Genomic DNA, 14,896 nt, shown 5'->3' with positions numbered 1-14,896 from the left:
TTCCTTCGCTGCCAGAGTTCGCTCTGGGTGCGTCCGACCTCGGCGCATTCTGGGCATTGTAGTTCCGACAGCAGCCTCAAGGTCCCGGCCAGGCTTGAAGAAGACTACAGTACCCAGAAGGCAGCGCTCCTGAGCATGGCTATTGGGGCCTTTTGGACAGAGGGATGATGTCATTGCAAAAACCCCACTGCATTCATTGTGCTACGATCTATCCACCCCCCTGCTGCTGCTGGGCTTGTGATTGCCGCTCGCTCCAGCTGAGCTAAGAGTAGCAGCGGCATCAGGGCAGGGACTGACTCCAGCCCTTGGACTTAAGACTTCGCACCACCTTACGTTGCGTGCGTGACTCATTCGCATATCACTTCTGTTTATGCCTGGGGTGGGGAGAAATATCCCAAACCAGGTGAGTTGAAGTGATTTATTCAAATTGGTTCTACCAAGTTATTCCTCCCGCTTAATTCTCAAGGCTTTTCTTTTGGGAAGATGGGGGGTTAGGGGCAAGGATTGGGGAGGTGCTCGCAAGCGCTGCTCAGCGAAAAGCTCGGTGCCATTTGGGTCACTGTACAGAACAACTCCGGCAACCTTCCCCCGCGGGAGGACCGATTCCTGCCAATTCTCTAGTCGCAACTCCCCTCAACCCTTCAGAAGCTGAGAGAGGGGGCTGGGCTGGGGAGGATGTTGGGAAGTGCTCTTGGAGAATCAGAAGAAGGCTGAGGCGGGGGACTACTGCAGCCCTGTCACCAACGGCCCCGCGTGCTGAGGTTTGAGTAGGAAGGGGTGATGCGTGGGGAGAAATGGAGCCAGTGATTTAATGTGCTCGCACTACTTTAGAACATTTCTGTGTCGCTTGGGCGAGCACACACTCTTCGCTTTGAAGCCGAGCGTGCTTCTTCTCAGTAGGCTAAGTTCTGTGGGGCTCTATTTTGTATGGGTGTCTATGTCGCTTGCCTCGCCTTTTCTGCGGATTTGAGGTGACAGTGTCCTTTAATGGTGCACTCCGTGCCAGTCAGAAGTGTTTCACGTGTCTGGGGAAGCTCCTCTTCCGCTGCTGGGAGCAGCCGTTTCGTCCAGCGTTCTTTTCCCGACTGCAGGATTTCAGGATTGTTTGGAAGTGGAGCTGACAGATTTGTGCTTGTGTGAGTGTTTTAAATTACATTGCAATAGGCTCCTCGCCACTGGCAGTGGTACCGTAATGAGCTGCTGTTTCCTGAGGCACCGTCACCAGGCTCGAATAACGGTTTGGAGAAGGGATCATTAAGGAAACCTGGGTTCATTTTAACGCGTTAGGGGAGGGGAAAGTTAGAAGCACTGTTAACCTTCATTTGCCATTACTGAAAGGTACCCACCAAAGAGTGATCCTGGCCAAGGAGAAACCAAGGAGTATAGGAGTGTTTTTTGTTTTGTTTTGTTTTTCTTCTTAAAGGAACTAACACATTTAACAGGACAGAAAGCATTCTGACTTGTCTGATGTTGGCTCTCTTCTTGTAAGTAATTAGGATGATTAGTGCAATAAATATGTTACTTTGACATAAACAACCGGCTGACTCAAGAACAGATGGGGCCAGTCTTAGCTGAGAGATCTACAACGTTGGAAATGAATAGACCCGGGGTCAACCACACCCCCCTCTTAGAATGTCAAAAGAAGGAGAAATGCCAGGCACTTTATGCTTAACTCTAAAATGCCAAACCTTTTCATAGTCAAGTCAGGCATTGGGGGAAAGTCTTTACTGGTTATCTTCTGCTGCTGAATTGGTTTTGTTCATTTTTAATTCCGATCCTTAGATCTCCAAAGTTACATCTGGGTGATGCTTCATTTAATGCTGCTTGTTACTGAATGCAAAGGACAATCCATTGTATGGGCTTTGTAGTAGAGTGATTTATTGGAATGCAGTGACCAGCTTTTGGATTTGGGAGAAGATGGACTGCCTGGCTTTGCCTCTCTCTGTGTGTCTCTCTGTTGCTTACTGTCTGCTTTTTGGGGCACCTTACTTGTTTCTCCTGTACCTTCCTTTCCCGACCTTCTACATCTCTGGAAGTTCTTTTCCCATTTCTCCATTTGCGATTCTCACTTTTCCTCTGTGTTTCAGAATCTCCCTCTTATCACCGGTATATCACATCTATTTCTTTAAGTTTCTTTCCAGTCTCTGAATACCCTCCCCACCCATTCTCTACCCTATCCAGAAACTCCAGGCTACGTGGAGGCAGTGTGAATATTTATTCCACCGAGTTCTCTTTGAGGAGTCTTTGTCCTTTCCCTGTCTTTCAGTTGGTGCTTGGCAGGATGAGCAACATCGAGCCTGACCCCTTGGCCTGGTTTGTGGCTTCTGTTGGCAGCATGTGAACAATGAAATGTTGCAGTAGAGCTCATGCCAACTGTATTGCTACCTTTATTAAGAACTGCCAATGGGTTAGCAAGGTTTTAAAATGCTTTACCTGGAATGTTCTCATGATTTACAAGGAATAAATAGATTTCAAATGGCTTTTGCCTCATTTAATACTTTTTTCCCCCTTATCCCTGCTCCAGTAAGTGGTGGGAAGTCTGCCTTTCCCCTCTCCCTTCTCTGTTGATTGCTGAGGAGCATCATCCAGGGGGGACACCTTGAGCAAAAATGTCTTTTTTTTTTTTAAAGAACCCTTTTATTTTATTTTAAAAATATATTTTATTGATTTTTTTTTTTTTTTTTACAGAGAGAAAGGGAGAGGGATAGAGAGTTAGAAACATCAATGAGAGAGAAACATCAATCAGCTGCCTCCTGCACACTCCCTACTGGGTATGTGCCCGCAACCAAGGTACATGCCCTTGACCGGAATTGAACCTGGGACCCTTCAGTCCGCAGGTCGACACTCTATCCACTGAGCCAAACTGGTTAGGGCATAAAGACATCTTTCTCTCCTGTGGTTTTTAATTTGTGGAGAAAGAAGTTTGTTATTTTATTTCCTCCTCTTAAGAAGAAGAGTGTGGTGGTAGTTATATTTGTTTGTTTAACATGAGTGCTTCTCTAGGCATGGAAAGTCTAATGTCTAACCTATCTAGAAGCAACTAGTACGAAGGCAGATTCAGAAGCTGTCATCATAGACCTCTCTATACCATCTTCTCATTTCTAGTGTTCTTCTTCTAAGATGCTCCCTTTCCCAACCATGTTTCTTAGTGTTTTAGGGAGGAGAAATGCTATTTCTGTGCTCTTGAATAACTATGCAGTTCTTTCTATTTTAGTTTATATCCTTACAAAGGGATAATGATCCTCGGCCCTTGGTTTACTTGGCCTGCTGCAATCTGGGCCCAGCCTATCATTCTGACAATAAATATTAATTGAGCAGCTACTGTGTTCTAAGGACCGTGGATACATCAGGGAAAAGAGAAGCTTCTCTTGCCCTCATAGAGTTTATATTCTAATAGGGAGACAATCATTGAACAAGTTATTGCAAATGTGATGAATGTTACTGAAGGTGGAACAGGAGTGCCTAACTGATGCTCTCCCCTTGTCCGGAGGAGTCAGGGAAAGTTTCCAGTAGAAAGTGACATTTCAAGAGACTTGAGTGCAAATACTTTAGGATGATAATAGAAGGTTCAATTACATATGTAGTTGGTTCAATGTAATATGTAGAAAGATATTAAAAACATCACTGTGGCTGTTAAGGGAAGAAGAGATTGGAGAGAATTGGCCAAACTGAATGTGTGACCAAGTAGTAAGTCATTTTTGTTGTCTACGTAAATAATGATGGTGGCTTGGATCCAGGGTAGTGACAGAGGTTTGGAGAGAAGGGATGAGATTAGAGAGACACAAAGTTTGAAGATTATAATTGATAAGATTATTAATTGATTGGATGTGAAGATAGAGAGAAGAGAGTCAAGATAACTTGAGTTTTTTCTTGAGCCACCAAGGATGTCATTTACAGAGAATGAGAACACTGGATGGGGACCAGATTTTTGTTTGCTTTTTTCAAGAAGGAGTGACTTTTGGACATGTTGAGTTTGAAGTTCCAGGAAGACACCTAAGATCTTTCTCTCACCCTGTCCACATGTATGATGTGGCGTGGTGGAATAGAAGAGAGCTCTGGTGACCGGGTACTACTTATTAATTAGCTGTATTATGTTGGACACGTCATATTCTTTTTCTGACCTTTATTTTGCTCATCTGTAAAAATATGTATTCCACGAATTTATACTGATCTCCAGCTATATGTGCACTGTGCTAGGAAGATAGCACTGATAAGATAGTGTTTACTTTGGAAGAGTTGAGGGAGAAAGACAAATAACCACATACAGAGAGGTATGTAGGCCTTGGTAGAAGAGCACAGCCCCAAGGAATGCTTTTATTCTTCTTTCCTGGGAGGAGTGTGGGTGCGGGGGGGGGGGGGGGGGAAATAGTGTCTACATTGGCTTGTGACATTTGACCTGAGATATGAGGTAAGAAAGAATTCTCTAGACTGTCCCCAGACACCTAATAGAGTACCTTGCATAAATTAGGGAGTCTGGATATTTGTTGATTGAGTGAACTAACCTAGGTCACTAAGGGCCTATTCAAAAGCAGGAAATATCAAAATATTGAAAGAGCAATTAGTAATGCAAATATCAAATGTGAAAAGTTTTTAACAAATCCATTAACATGTATTCCTGAGACCTGAAGCCTTTGAGATCTTTGGTGGATGAATTTGGGGAAATTCAGAAATATTTCAAATCTGGTTTCCTTTTGAACTTCACTTCCTTTATTCAAGTTAGTTTCTCAGAAATAATGTTAACTGTATATAGTTTGCTAAATCAATGGGTCTTAGACTTTTGAATTTTATAGACAAGTAGAATTTTTAAAAATAAAATAATATGGGGGGTGAGCGGTTAACAATAGTTATTTTTCTAATGTCCCCTTTGACTTTTATCTCATAAAGGACATTTAATGCCAAACATTGTAGGAAGAGGCATAATTTTAAAATTAAGAATATATTTAGCTTTATAAAAATTTTTTTACATTTTCTTTATTTTCTCACTTTGTTGGAGAATGGTTTAAAGGAGACAAACAATAGCCCTAGTCGATTTGGCTCAGTGGATAGAGCGTCAGCCTGTGGACTGAAGGGTCCAAGGTTTGATTCCAGTCAAGCCCACATGCCTGGATTGTGGGTTGGGGGCCTGCAGGAGGAAGCTGATCAATGATTCTCTCTCATCATTGATGTTTCTATCTCTCTCTCCCTCTCCCTTCCTCTCTAAAATCAATAAAGAAATATATTAAAAAATTTTAAAGAAGACAAACAATAAAAACACAATATTATAATACTTTTTAAAACATCAATTTGTTGTTCCACTTATTTATGTATTTATTGGTTGATTTTTAAAATAAATGTGGAGTAGATTTATTTTTTATTTAAAATATATATATCTATATTTTATTTATTTCAGAGAGGAAGGAAGAGACAGATAGAAACATCAATGATGAGAGAGAATCATTGATCAGCTGCCTCGTGCACACCCCCCACTGGGGATTGAGCCCACAACTCAGGCATGTGCCCTGACCAGGAATCGAACCTGCAACTTTGGCATATGGGGACGATGCTTTAAGCAACTGAGCCAACTGGCAATGAGGGCAATATTATAATAATTTCTGTAACCACTGTCCTATATTCTTGGCTGTGATGAAAATGTGGCCCATCTCCAAATAAGAACATTTCCAAGTATGGAAGAATTTTATATGGACCATAGCTAATTTATTTTCAGTTTCTTCTTCATAGGAATCCAGCCTTTAAAACTAGATAGGCCTCTGCAAGATTAGGCTAAGGCAGGGGTTCTTAACTTGTCCATGGAGGATTCTCAGGAAGAACATGAACCCCTGAGATCATATGTTAAAGTGTGTCTGTGTGAATTCACATGTGCATACACATGTTTTCTATCACTACATGTGTATCCTTGGGCAAGTTACTTAACTTCTTTGAACCTCTGTTTCTTCACAAGATTGTTGTGAGGGTTAAATGAGATAATGTGTATATATATATAATATATTTTTTATAATAAAATATAAAGTATATATTTTAATATATTTTTATTGCTTTCAGGAAGGGAGAGGGAGAGAGAGATAGAAACATCAATGATGGGAGAGAATCATTGATCGGCCGCCTCCTGGATGCCCCCTACTGGTAATTGTGTCTGCAACCTGGGCATGTGCCCTTGATGGGAATCGAACCCGGGACCTTTCAGTCGGCAGGCTGATACTCTATCCACTGAGCCAAACCAGCTAGGGCAGATAATATATTTTAAATGTCTGGCACTATGCCTGGTGCTCATGGTAGCTGTTTTTAACATTAAATGCATTTATTGTTTTGAATATTTTATTTATTGGCTGAAGCTTGCTTAGTGCCCACAGTGACAAAACGAGTAAAAGATAACTTAGTGTAACTAGAAAACCTGATGCAACGGAAAGTATACAGCATCATTGATGTAGAATTCTTGCCAGAAATGTTTGACCTAAATCTAATCATGAAGAAATAATCAGCCAAATCCAGATTGCGGGACATACTGCAAAACAGCTGGCCTGCGATCTTTGAAAATGTCAATGTCATGAAAGACAAACAAAACGAAATAAAACAAAATGTGTGGGTGGCTGATCGAGACTAAAGGAGACTAAAGAGTTGTGACAACCAAATGCAACAGGTAATCCTTGGTTGGATCCTGGACTTAAAAAGCTATAAAGGATATTTTGGGAAATTGAATGGGAGCTGCCAATTAGATAATCAGTTACAATGTTAGTTTTCTTGAATGTGGTCATGGTACCTTCTGTTTAGCCTGACATGTTATGGTCTTGGTGTCTAGATCAGTGGCCATTCCTGAATGTCCTCTTTAGGAATGTGTTACCGCAAAGCTAGAAGACATCAACAGCTGCTTCAGAAGGTAGTGATTTTTTTGGTCACTACAAGTATTTAATCAGCCTATGTGCTGGAATACCATTTGTTGGGGGGGGCATTGTAAGTGATCTTTGTATCTTTTCTAAACATGATCCTATATATATTCTATAAGGGTGCAGACTTTGCCTGGCCGGTGTGGCTCAGGGGTTGAGCATCGACCCATGAACCAAAGAGGTCACTATTCGATTCCCAGTCAGGGCACATGCCCAGGTTTCAGCCTTGATCTTCAGTGGCAGGCGTGCAGGAGGCAGCCAATTGATGTTTCTCTCTCTTCGATGTTTCTACCTATCCCTTCCTCTCTCTCTCTCAAATCAGTAAAAACATATTTAAAAAAAGAATGCAGACTTCTACAGCTGGCATTCTACCTTTGATATTATTAGAAGTAGTAATGCAGGTGGAGCTGCAAACTAGCTGGTTCCAAAGTGAAGAGGAAAGGATGAGAAAGGGCACAAAAATATATACCTTAATTTTATTTTTTTAAAAATTCTAGATATAAGATTAATCAAAATTTATTATAGAAATACACAATGAACTACATAGGAAAAGTTCCCCTTAATTCCACCCTGTTGAGATTTTTATGTATATTCCTCTGTCATTTTTTCCTACACACATGCTAATGGTATTAGTATAATACATATATACATATTTTGCTTGCTTCCTTTAACTTAATATATTTTGGGCATTTGTCCCACATATTTGCATGTTGTTCTAATTTATCCATTTTAATGGCTGTTGGGCACTGCTGCAGTGAATATTTGCGTATGCATCTTTTAGTGATGAATTTGTAGGACTATTTCTGTAGAATACATTTCTAAGGTTAGAAATACTGGGTCAGGTGGCATGAACAGTTCCCCTTTAATTGTCCCCTGACAATTGAATTCCTATTAACGGTCTTTGAGAGAGCCATTTCTACATACCTTTGTCAAGTTGCTTAGCCACTGGAGCTAAACTCTTTTACTAAGGGAAGAAACTTGTGATGGGTAGACAGAAAGTGGGCAAAAATGGAATCACAGACTTCCTTGCTGGTTTTTGAGATGGCTGTAATAAAGGTTGGTATGTAAATAACGTGGAAACCTCTGGAAAAGTAAAATACATTATCTAAGCCTGTAGCGCGGATGATGTTTAAAAAGTGAACTGAAAGAATAAAGCAGCCAAGAGTTTTCCCCAGAAAATTCTGCAGGAAATTTTATTTTTGAGTTATGGTTAACTTCACTAAAATCTGGACACCATCAATCTTGAGATGAAAATAACCTCTTCTGCTTAGTTCCGCTCCATCTCAGTCACACAACCACAGTGGAAAGGGGAATTGAAGCTTCACTTCACTTTTTAAATATCTGAAGCAGGTGGTTAAAAGGCTTGATATCAACAGAAGCAGTCCGAGGGCAGGTTTTTGGCATTTTTCTGGTAAAAAAAGGTCTGACTTCAGGAGTGGCCATCGGTGACTCCCTCTGCCCCAGCAAAAACCCTGAGGAAGAGATTGTAAGGATCATAGGCTGTGAATTATTTCAATTCTGTTAGCCAATTATTCCCTTTCTTTTGTGGCTGAGTGGAGCAAGCACACATTTGAGTTGTGTGCTACCTGGGTAATTTATCATTTTAAGCCGCAGTTTCTTCATCTATGAAATGGGGATTATTGTGAGGCTCAAATGAGATAACGTGTATAAAAGATTTTGGCAAATTTATGTGCTGTTGTGAAGGTGCTGCTGTTTCTGATTGGGCCAGCTCCTCTTAATATTTTCTTTAATGGAATTTGCAGCCTAAAAAGCGTCTGTCTCATATAGTCTCTCATTACTTCTTTAACCAATGTTTGTGAGCATAAGCTAAATGCAAGGCCCTGTGCTGGGTGTTCTGATAGGGAAACAAAGGTGGACCCATTCAGGAGTTTTCCTTCTTCCCCACTTTTATTCTAGGAGACTAATATCTTTTAAAGAGAGTCTTTAAAATAAGAGATGCTTCACAATGGCGTGTTATGTATGCTGTCTCATTCTCTCAATCCTAGGTAGTAGATTTGAGCTCCATTTTCCCATATAAACGAGGAAACAATTCTTAATGAGGTTAGGTAACTTGTTTTGTTTTTTTAAAGTTACCTAGCTTAAAAAAATTTTTGCAGATGTAGGTCCTAGGTACATTTTCTGGAACCAAAAACCATACTGCTTCTTCAGCTGCTTCCTGTTTTTGCCTTAACTTCTGATCAAAAATATACACTTCATGAAGGCAAGGACTGGCTGGTGACCTGTCCTTTAATGTGATTTACATTTTAACTACACGCATGGGGGAAGGAGCTTGCTGCAGATTTGTTGAGTTAGCTGAAGCCATGATGTGAACTGTCATGACATCTACTGGGTACTAGATGGTTTACGTGTTTTATTTGATTTTCCCCCAACTTATTTTGAACATTTTCAAACGTATGGAAAAATTGCAAAAATATTACAGCGACCACCCATATACCCTTCATCTAGATTCATTTGCTTTCTTTATCTATGCACACACATTTTTTACCCCCTAAATTACTTGAAACTGAGTCGTAGACATGACAACACTTTATCTCTAAACACTGGAGCATGTATCTCTTAAGAACAAGGACATTCTCCTGTGTAACCATAACACCATTACATTGAAACAATAATATTTTCAGACTTTCCCAGTTGTTCCAATGTTGTTATAACCTTTGTTTTGGAACCCAAGATGGAAAGAAGGATTACACACCGTAGTTGTGTCTCTTTAGTTTCCTTTAACATATCACAGTACCCCTGCCTTTTTTTTTTGTCTCTTATGACATTGAAAATTTGAAGATTCCAAGTCTGTTGCCTTGTTGTAGACTGTAAGTTGGATTTGTCTGATTTTTCCCCCTCACTATGAGATTCAGGTTAAACATTTGTGGTAAGAATTCCCCATAGGGAATGTTGCATCCCTCCCTTGCAGCATATTTGGTGACACATAATGTGAGTTTGTAACATCACTGGTATGTGAGGTTTGATCATATGGGTGAGGTGGTGTTGCCAGATCTCTGCATTGTAAAGGTAATGTTTTCTGTTTGTAATTAATAACATTATCTGTGGGGTTATCCTTTGAGATTGTTTAGATATCCTGTTCCTCTGCAACTTTCATCCAGTGGTTTTAACATCTATTGATAATCCTTGTCTAGGTCAATTGGTATCTATTGGTGTTTTCCTGATTGGTTAGCTTTCAGCTTCCCTCTTCTTCCTTTTTTTTTTTTTTGTATCACTTGGACTTATGGATTCTATAATCCATTACCAACCTTCTGTCTTCTCCCTCCCCCCGATCCTTATGCTTTTTAATACACAAATTATTTCAAATTTGGCCACAGGGTATCTGTCTTATCTTACTTAACTCTAAAAGCAACCTAATAAAGTAGGTGGGATTTTGACCACTTTATAAGTGAGAAAATTAAGGCTCAGAAAATTAAGGCTCAGATAATCTTCCCAGGTCACATAGCTAGTTAGCAGACAGGGCCAGATGCAAACTCAATTCTGACTAACTCTAACTGCTTCCTGCTACTCACACTGCTTCCTGGCAGTCCAGGAACAGAATGTCATCTGATGAGACCAGGTTAAAAGCATTGCATCATTGTTGGTGATAGTGAATGATTGGGAACAGCCTAAGTGTGCATAGTGGGAGACTGGCTAAATAAATGGATACGTTCACACAGGGGAAACTATGAAACTACAAACAAGAATTAGGGTATTCTTGCCCTAGCTGGTTTGGCCCAGTGGATAGAGCATCGGCCTGCCGACTAAGGTGTCCCAGGATCTATTCTGGCCAAGGGCACATGCCTGGGTTGCGGGCTCGATCTCCCCCCTCCCTCCCAGTAGGGGACGTGCAAGAGGCAGCCAATCAATGATTCTCTCTCATCATTGATGTTTCTATCTCTCTAGCTCTCTCCCTTCCTCTCTGAAATCAATAAAAATATTTTTAAAAAAAGAATTAGGGTATTCTTGAAGTACTGATATGGAGAGATCTCCAATAATATGTTAAGTGAAAGAAAGAAGGTGGCAGAACAGTGCATATTTTGTGAAAGAAATGGGGCTAAACATATTTTAGTTTGCAAGAAGATTCCTTGGAAGGGTGTAAAATAAATTGGTTACTAGGCACTTGTACAGGGCAGTAGGGGTGAGTGGTTTGTATGTATAATGAGATTTCTTAAGATTTACTATTTTATATAATGCTGACTTTTAAAATAGCTTTATTGAAATATAATTCACACATCACACAATTCACTCATTTAAAGTATTCAATTCAGTAGTTTTTAGTATGTTGACAGAGTTGTGTCAACATCACTAGACTCAATTTAGAACATTTTTATTATCCCCAAAAGAAATTCTTCACTCTTTATCAGTCATTTACCATCTTCCTCACCCTAGGACCTCAGCCTCAGGCAACCACTGATCTTCCTGTCTATAGATTTGCCTATTCAGGACATTTTATATAAATGGTTTCTTTCATTAGCATAATCTTTTCAAGGTTTATCATGTTGTAGCATAAATTAGTACTCCATTCTTATTTCATTACCAAATAATATTTCATTGTATGAATATACCATATTTTATCTATTCACTTATTAATTGATGGACATTTGGGTTGTTTCCATTTTGGGGGCATTATGAATAATGCTGCTTTAAACACTTGCATACAAGTTTTTAAGTGGACATTTGTTTTTTTTATTTACTTTGCATCTGTATCTAGGAGTGTAATTGCTGGGCCAACTGAGAGCTAGCTCTATGTATGAACTTTTGAGGAATTGCCAAATTGTTTTTCAGAGCAGCTGCACTATTTTACATCTCCTCCAGCAATTTCTCTGCATCCTTGCCAACACTTGTTATTATCTGCCCTTTTTATTATAACCCTTCGTTTGGGTATATCACATTGAGTTTTGAACCACATGAATATATTACCATGTAATATCTATTCCAAAAATAAAATTAAATTAAAACAAAAAAAATTAGAAAGAAATGGCAGCTCAGAAAGAAGTTTCAGATGGCCAGCCAAAGGGTCAGGGTGTGGTGAGATGGCCTTAGGGTAGGAATGAATAAGGTTTGTCTTGTTTGCCTTGGTATCTTGATGCATTTCCCTCTTCCTTCTGCTTTTTTCTTTATTTTTTTTTGGTTAATCTTCATCCGAGGATATTTTTTCCATTGATTTTTTTTTTTTTTTTAAGAGAGAGTGGAAGGGAGGGAGTGGGGAGGAGAGAGAGAGATTCCTCATCTGTAATAAGGGAGCCTACAGTATCTCCTCAGAAGGTACTTATTAATTACAAAGGGGGAGAGAGTGACTTTACAGTGGAGAAAGGTGGCAGGCACCATTTTTAATTTCAGTATGAGACAAATCAACATCTGAGGACATATCACTTGTGTGGCATTCCTGCGGAAAATGCATAATCTGAATCTATGAGGAAATATTAGATAAACTTAAACTGAGAAACAGTCTATAAAATAAATGAACTGTATTTCTCAAAAATGTCAAGATCATGAAAGACAAAAACTGAGGAATAGTTCTAGATTAAAGGAGACCCATAGAAACTAAATAAGTCACATGATCCTAAATCAGATTGAACCAGAAAAAAAATTTTTTTGCATTAACAGACATTATTTGGTGAATTAGTGAAATTTGAATAAGGGCTGGGATTAGATTATAGTATAATATTTATATTAATTTTCTGGTTTTGATAATCATACTGTGAAAATATAAGAAAATGTCATTATTATTATTATTTGTTAATCCTTACCTGAAGATATTTTTTCCATTGATTTTTAGAGAGAATGGAAGGGAGGAAGTTGGGAGAGAGAAAGAGAGAGAGAGATAGGGAAGGAGAGAGAGAGAGAGAGAGAAACATTGATGTGAGAGAGACACATAGATTGGTTGCCTCCCACACATTCCTTGACCGGATCCAGGCATCAAACCTGCAACCCAGGAATGTGCCCTTGACTGGGAATTGAACCCGAGATCCTTTCACATGTGAGCCGACACAAGCCAGGGTGAGAACGTCATTATTTTTAAGGAAATGCTAAGTAGTTAGTGGTAATGTAATATCTATTTACAGAGAGAGAGAATGATAAAGCAAACGTGATAAAATATTAACATATAGGTAATCTGGGTGAAGGATATATATGAATTCCCAATTTTTCTGCCTTTTTTTTTTGTATGTCTGAAATTAATTTGAAATAAAAAGGTAGAAAAAGAGGGAGAGGCTATGCCAATACCTAGAGCATACGGTTGTTGTGAAGATTAAACAGGCCCCTGTGTGTCAAGTCTTAGCATGGTGCCCTCCACCTGGTGGGTCTCGATGGACAAGGCAGCCAGTAGCCATTGCTGGGGAGCCAAATTAAAATTGACACATGGGATATGGTTACAGTATTGTTCTGAATACAAAATTGTAATGCATGGTCTGACAAAGAATGTTTTTCTTTACTTATAAATTCACTTAATTGCAAAATTTTACAAATACATATATTAAATCTCATTTTGTTTTTCATTAACAAATCATCTTAGTATAGTGTTAAATTTACATGAAGTCATGATTTTTCTAGGAAAGTTAGGTGTTGTTCACTTGGACCACATTCGGGCTGATATTAGCATTCAGGCAACTTCCATTTACCTTTTCTTTTCCTTCCCTTGCCTCTCCTCTACCACACAACCAAGTTTCCGATTTTTGTCTCAGAGAGCCATTTTAATTAGCCATGTCAAATGTTAATTGTTATGGCAGACAAAAAGAAACTTGAATAAGTTTTTTCTTCTAATACTTAAAAACTACTTTCTAAGAGCTAACCTTGGAAGGAATGTTTCTGGTCTGGAAAATTCAGATAGCAACCTCAAAAGGAATTCATGTCCTAGAGGAACTGGGAGGAGAGTGGGGAGTTCAATTTCCTTTGAGACAGATTAAAATAAATATTTCTGTCTGAAATAGTAATAAAGGTCTATTTATTTCTTTCATCTTTTTGCTAAAAGCTTTACAACATGAATGATTAAATTCAAAATCGATATAGCCGAGGTACCAAAAAAACCAAAACCTCAAGTAATCCTGATTAAAAAACATTTGTGAGATCTTGGACAGGCTGCTGTGCTAAGTGAGATGACCCTTAGTATAACATTTAGGTCTGTTCCTTTGAAGTGATTTCCAGCTACTAGAGTTGTAACCGTATAGCTCAAGATTCCACATTCAGTGGTACCAATTGGATTTATTGTTACTGCTGCAAAAGTGTCTGTTTTGACTGTTTCTTGCCATAAATTGTTTAACCTCAGAATACTCCATGCTCTTTACTTTTAAAGTTATCATGGTCAGGAAACCAATGGGTATGTTTGTATGTGCAATAAGTGACTTTTATTATATAACTTTATAAAATAATATTGGCAAAGTTTTAAAGTTTGTGATGTGCCAAGAGCTGTGCTGCTTTACATAAGTTACAGCATTTAATTGTGGCAAAACCACATGAGAAAGTTGAAACTCTGAGAACTTATTAAAATGCATAAGGTCCTATGACTAGTAAGAGGCAGATCCAAGATCAGAAATCAAGACTGTCTTTCTGCAAAGTCTGTGCTTTTCTGCTGTGATTCTGCCCTTTTGCAAATTTGTATGGAAGATGATTACTTTTTCACTTCATGTTTGGAGCAGCCCTGTCTAAATAAGTACTTGATAGGTACTTATTGAGTGCCCATTACCTCTCAGGCACCTTGAGAACTATAAAGATGATTGAGACCCTTTCTTTGTCATTAAGAAGTTCACATTCAAGTAAAGGAGAAAAAACAGATGCACCCGTGTACACCCATGTTCATAGCAACATTATTCACAATAGCTAAAAGGTGGAAGCAACCCAAGTGTCCATCAGCAGATGAATGGATAAGCAAAGTGTGGTATGTACTTACAGTGGAATGTTATTCACTCTTAAAAAGAAAGGAAATTCTGACACATGCTAAAACATAGGTGAACCTTGAAGACATTATGCTAAGCGAAATAAATCAGACATAAATGGGAAAATAGTGTATCACTAGAGGCCTG

General features: G+C 39.0%; 1 protein-coding gene across 3 annotated transcripts in view; it reads left to right on the top strand.

Annotated features, from left to right (window-relative positions):
* Positions 1-207: 207 nt before the first annotated feature.
* The window catches only part of RAB30 (RAB30, member RAS oncogene family), an 81,084-nt gene continuing 66,395 nt past the window's right edge, over positions 208-14,896 (top strand). For 2 of the 3 annotated variants that reach the window (XM_079787611.1, XM_079787612.1), the window contains exon 1: positions 208-403. The gene's annotated coding sequence lies outside the window, so the exon portion shown is untranslated. The other variant, XM_079787614.1, reaches the window with a different exon arrangement.

The sequence above is a fragment of the Cnephaeus nilssonii genome (genome assembly GCF_951640355.1).
Source record: "Cnephaeus nilssonii genome assembly, chromosome: 13".
NCBI classification, from domain to species: Eukaryota; Metazoa; Chordata; class Mammalia; order Chiroptera; family Vespertilionidae; genus Cnephaeus; species Cnephaeus nilssonii.
The sequence above is the reverse complement of the archived record's forward strand: the minus strand, read 5'-3'. Positions and strand labels throughout refer to the sequence as shown.